Source organism: Cervus canadensis, chromosome 23 (genome assembly GCF_019320065.1).
Source record: "Cervus canadensis isolate Bull #8, Minnesota chromosome 23, ASM1932006v1, whole genome shotgun sequence".
Taxonomy (NCBI): Eukaryota; Metazoa; Chordata; class Mammalia; order Artiodactyla; family Cervidae; genus Cervus; species Cervus canadensis.
Genome location: NC_057408.1, coordinates 30,752,311 through 30,758,310, shown reverse-complemented (window position 1 = coordinate 30,758,310; position 6,000 = coordinate 30,752,311). Strand labels below are relative to the sequence as shown.

General features: G+C 40.1%; 1 long non-coding RNA gene across 1 annotated transcript in view; it reads right to left on the bottom strand.

Annotated features, from left to right (window-relative positions):
* Window positions 1–647: 647 nt before the first annotated feature.
* The window catches only part of LOC122425711, a 29,396-nt gene continuing 24,043 nt past the window's right edge, over window positions 648–6,000 (bottom strand). Inside the window, exon 3 of the long non-coding RNA XR_006264977.1 lies at window positions 648–683. This is a non-coding gene — a long non-coding RNA (uncharacterized LOC122425711). The remainder of the gene's footprint in view (window positions 684–6,000) is intronic.

Here is a 6,000-nt window from a genome sequence, read left to right as displayed (position 1 = left end):
AAAAAGATTTGAATCTATATTCCTTCAGACCTCTGTAGTACCTTTAGTATTACAAAAAAAAAAAAAAAACAAGAGAGAGAGAGAATTAGGTAACTTAATGATTACTATCTTCTTTTTGGTTCTATGGGCTATGTAAATTAAAAATGGAATATTTTCTCTTCATTTGATTGGGGCCTCTTGGAATCTGTTTTAAAAATTAACTTTGAAAAGTGTATGTACTTTTCAAAGTTCATATATATATGAACTATACTATTTAAGAACTATGCACTTAAACAATGCATTTAAGACAATAAAAGTCTTGCCTAGGCTGGCATTGATTAAGGTTTTATTCTATAGTTTTTGTTTTTATGGTGATTTAGGTGTTAAATGGTTCACAATTTCCTATTGAACTCAATGTTTCCTCTCAATATGGTTGTTTATTTGATTTTTTAATATAAATTGACCCCAAAAAGATATCCTTTTCATCCTAGGGGACTGGAATGCAAAAGAAGGAAGTCAAGAGATACCTGGAGTAACAGGCAAATTTGGCCTTGGAGTACAGAATGAAGCAGGGCAAAGGCTATCAGAGTTTTGCCAAGAGAATGCACTGGTCATAGCAAACACCCTCTTCCAACAATACAAGAGAAGACTCTACACATGGAAATCACCCAGATTGTCAATACCGAAATCAGACTGACTATATTCTTTACAGCCAAAGATGGGGAAGTTGTATACAGTCAGCAGACAACAAGACTGAGAGCTGACTGTGGCTCAGATCATGAACTGCTTATTACCCAATTCAGACTTAAACTGAAGAAAGCAAGGAAAATCACTAGGTCATTCAGGTATTACCTAAATCAAATACCTTACAATTATACAGTGGAAATGACAAATAAACTCAAGGGACTAGATCTGATAGACAGAGCGCTTGAACAATGAACAGAGGTTTGTGACATTGTACAGCAGGCAGGGATCAAGACTACCCCCAAGAAAGAGAAATGCAAAAAGGGAAAGTGGTTGTCTGAGGAGGCCTTACAAATAGCTAAGAAAAGAAGTGAGGGCAAAGGAGAAAAGGAAAGATATATCCATTGGAATGCAGAGTTCCAAAGAATATCAAGGAGAGATAAGAAAGCCTTCCTCAGTGATCAATGCAAAGAAATAGAGGAAAACAATAGAATGGGAAAGACTAGAGATCTCTTCAAGAAATTAGAGATACCAAGGGAAAATTTCATGCAAAGATGCGCTCAATAAAGGACAGAAATGGTATGGACCTAACAGAAGCAGAAGATATTAAGAAGAAGTGGCTAGAATACACAAAAGAACTGTACAAAAATGATCTTCATGACCCAGATAACCATGATGGTGTGATCAATCACCTAGAGCCAGACATCCTGGACTGTGAAGTTAAGTGGGCCTTAGGAAGCACCACTACAAAAAAAGCTAGTGGAGGTGATGGAATTCCAGTTGAGCTATTTCAGATCCTAAAAGATGATGCTGAGAAAATTCTGCACTCAATTTTCCAGCAAATTTGGAAAACTCAGCAGTGGCCACAAGACTGGAAAAGGTCAGTTTTCGTTCCAATCCCAAATAAAGGTAATCTCAAAGACTGTTCAAACTACTGCACAATTGCCCTCATCTCACAGGCTAGCAAAGTAATGCTGAAAATTCTCCAAGCCAGGCTTCAACAGTACGTGATCTGTGAACTTCCAGATGTTAAAGCTGGATTTAGAAAAGGCAGAGGAACCAGAGATCAAATCGCCAACATCTGCTGGATCATCAAAAAAGCAAGAGACTTCCAGATAAACAGCTACTTCTGCTTTATTGACTGCCAAAGCATTTGATTGTGTGGATCACAACAAACTGTGGAAAACTCTGAAGGAGATGAGAATACCAGACCACCTGACCTGCCTCTTGAGAAATCTGTATGCAGGTCAGGAAGCAACAGTTAGAATTGGACATGGAACAGCAGACTGGTCCAAATCAGGAAAGGAGTACATCAAGGCTGTATATTGTCACTGTGCTTATTTAACTTATATGCAGAGTACATCATGAGAAACGTTGGGCTGGATGAAGCACAAACTGGAATCAAGATTGCCAGGAGAAATATCAATAACCTCAGATACCCAGATGACACCACCCTTATGGCTGAGAGCAAAAAAGAACTAAAGAGCCTCTTGATGAAAGTGAAAGAGGAGAGTGAAAAAGTTGGCTTAAGGCTCAACATTCAGAAAACTAAGATCATGACATCTGGTCCCATCACTTCATGGTAGATAGATGGGGAAATGAAACAGTGGCAGACTTTATTTTTCTGGACTCCAAGATCACTGCAGATGGTGACTGCAGCTATGATATTAAAAGATGCTTGCTCCTTGGAAGAAAAGTTATGACCAACCTAGACAGCATATTAAAAAGCAGAGACATTTCTTTGCCAACAAAGGCCTGTCTAGTCAAAGCTACGGTTTTTTCAGTAGTCAGGTATGGATGTAAGAGTTGGGCCATAAAGAAGGCTGAGTGCCAGCTAATTGATGCTTTTGAACTGTGGTGTTGGAAAAGATTCTTGAGAGTCCCTTGGACTGCAAGGAGATCCAACCAGTCCATCCTAAAGGAGATCAGTCCTGGGTGTTCATTGGAAGGACTGACACTGAAGCTGAAACTCCAATACTTTGGCCACCTGACGCGAAGAACTGACTCATTTGAAAAGACCCTGATGCTGGGAAAGATTGAAGGAGGGAGGAGAAGGGGATGACAGAGGATGAGATGGTTGGATGGCATGACTGACTCAATGGACATGAGTTTGAGTAAACTCCGGGTGTTGGTGATGGACAGCGAGGCCTTGTGTGCTGCAGTCCATGGGGTCGCGAAGAGTCGGACACAGACTGAGCAACTGAACTGAACTGAACTGCTGTTTGCCTTTATTGGTGTGATTTTTCATTTCATAATTTTCTTATTTTTAGTTGTGGCCTTTATTGCCTCCAGGGATACCTATAACATTTGTTGTAATTCTGGTTTGACAGTGATGAACTCTTCTGTTTTTTTCTAAAGATTTTTATTTCTCCATAAAATCTGAAACAGAGAGTTGCTTGGTTGGTTATTTTTGGTTGTAAGTTTTTCCCTTTCATGAATTTATATATATTAATACCATGCTTCTCACTACTCCTCTGTACAATCTCTGGTGAAAAATCAGCTGATAGCCTTATGGGAGTTCCCTTTTATGTTATTGGGCTTCCCTCATAGCTCAGTTGGTAAAGAATCCACCTGCAATGCAGGAGACCCTGGTTCAATTCCTGGGATGGGAAGTTTCCCTAGAGAAGAGATACGCTACTCTCTCCAGTATTCTTGGGCTTCTCTTGTGGCTCAGCTGAAAGATCTGCCTGCAATGTGGTAGACCTGGATTTGATCCCTGGAATGGGAAGATCCCCTGGAGAAGGGAAAGACTACCCACTCCAGTATTCTGGCCTGGAGAACTCTATACAGTCCATGGGGTCACAAAGAGTTGGACACAACTGAGCAACTTTCACTTCACTTCAGTTCACTTTGCATGTTATTTTTTCCTTTTTTCTTGCTGTTTTCAATATTCTTTCTTTATCTTTAATTTTTGTAATTTTGATTACAATGTGTCTTGGAGTGTTCCTCTTTGGGTTAACCCTACATGGGACAACATACTTACTGGACTTGGGTGACTTTCTTTTCCAAGTTGGGGAATTTTTCGGCTTTTCTGTCTTCAAGTATTTTTTCAGGCCTTTTCTCTTTTCTCCTTCTGAGACTTCTATAATTCAAATATGAGAGTGCTTGATGTTGTCCCAGAGGTCTCTTCAAATATCTTCCTTTCTTTTTACTTATTTATTTTTCTGTTCAGTAGGAGTGATTTCCACTATGGTATCTACCATCTCACTGATCTTTCTTGTATATAATTTAGTCTACTATTGATTCCTTCTAGTCTTTTTCATTTCAGTTATTGTATTCTTCATTTCTGTTTTGTTGTTCTTTATATTTTCTAACTCTTTGTTAAAAAATTCTAACTTTTCACTCTGTACATACATTTTTTCCAAGTTTTTGATCATCTTTACAATTATTACCATGAACACTTTCTTTGGAAAATTGCCTATCTCTACTTCACTTAGTTCTTTTGAGGTTTTATGTCACTCCTTTGTATAGAGCATGTTTCTCAAGCCACATCATTTTGTCTAAGTTGCTATTACATTTTTATGTATGTGGTAGTTTAGTTACGTTTCTCAGCCTTAGAGGAGAGGCCTTCGGTGGGAGACGTTCTGTGCATCTCAGCAGTGCTCCCTCCTTTCATCATTCACATTATACGTTCTAGGGCTTTCCCATAATAGAGCTGTGTGGGTCCTTCTGTTGTTGCAAATGAATTATGTGGGCAGTCTGCAGGTTTGATTAGTCCCTAGCCTTGTTCATTGCCACCTTGTACAAATGATGTTGGCTGCTGTCTAGTGGGACCAGGTCATGAGGCAACTGCCTATAGAACCATAGACAGCCTCAGGGCAAGTGCAGGTTCACTAATAGGTAGAGTTCAGTGACTGTTTCCTTCCCCAAGTCCTAAAGACTCCAAAGCCTTTGCATACCCACTGGCAGGTAAAGCCAATTCCTGGAGTTAGTGCTAGATTACTGCGAAGGAGAACTGGTTAGTGAAATCTAGCTATAGATCCCAGAGATCTCAGAACTTGTTTCAGATTATTGGTGATATGTGTTTCGGAAGGGGCAAGGGAGTTCCTGACACAGTTGAGTATGGAATCTAGGGTGTTCTGAAGATTATATTCGACTGTTAATGGACAAGACCAGGGCCTAGCTGGCCCCAGAATAGGGCCTGGCCTGCTGTAGGTGAGCTTGGCCTACGGGTTGCAGAATTATAACTTTCTTGCATCTGATATCTGCCCCTTTGTGGATGATGTTGGTCTAGAAGTTACTCCAGACTTCCTGGAGGGATGGTCTGATACCTACCCACTGGTGGGTGAAGCTGGGTCTTGGCCATCTGGCGGGTAGGGCCATGACTAGGGATATATCTTGAGGTGGCTAAGGGCTAAGGAATTGGCAGTCTATTTGCTGATGAATGGCACTATATTCTTGCCTCATTAGTTTTTGAACTAAGACATCGCAGCACTGATTCCTACTGTTGGGTGGGGCCAACACCAGGTCTTGATGCTAATAAGCCAAGATGCCAGCCACCAGCATCTGTGTTCACAGAAGTAGAACTTTCTCAATTATTGCCACTGATGTTCATGTCCCCAGGGTGACCACACTCACCTCCCCAGAAGACTGGAAGACCAGCTTGTAAGTCTGGCCCAGACACCTGTCAGATTATTGCTTTTGCCCTGGGTCCCAGTGCATGTGAGATTTTGTGTGTGCCCTTTATGAGTGTCCTACAGACCTTCCGAAGTTAAGATCCACTGGTTTCAAAGCCAAATACTCTGAGGACTTGTCTTCTTAGTGCAGGACTGCTGGGCTGTGGAAGCTGATATGCGGTCAACACTCTCACTCTTGTGGGAGAATCTCTGCAGTATAATTATGCTCCAGTGTGTGGCTTGTCAGCCCAGGGATATAGATTTGATTTATTGTGAGTCTATTCCTCTTACATAGCTCATTGTGATTCCTTCTTAATGTCTGTAGTTGTAGAAGACCTTTCCTGGTATGTTCCAGTGTTTTTCATCAGTGGTTGTTCCACAGATATTTGTGACTGTGGTGTGCTCCTAACAGGTGAGCTCAGGGTCTTTCTACTCTGCTGTCTTGGTCACATGTCTTCTCTTTCATCTTTTAATTCACCAGTTCCAGCCTTTGCAAGATCATGTTTGTTGCTGAATACTATTACAACTTACTATTTAATATTTTTAAAATTTGTATTTATAATATATTCTCATTTCCAAGATTCCTATCTAATCAATTTTTATAAATCTGTTTATATATGTATGGGTACATTTCTTAAATGTTCAAATTCCTTTGAGTTTAATATTGTTTCTAGTAATACAGGGATTTATATAATTAATAAACATTTTTAATGACATTGCC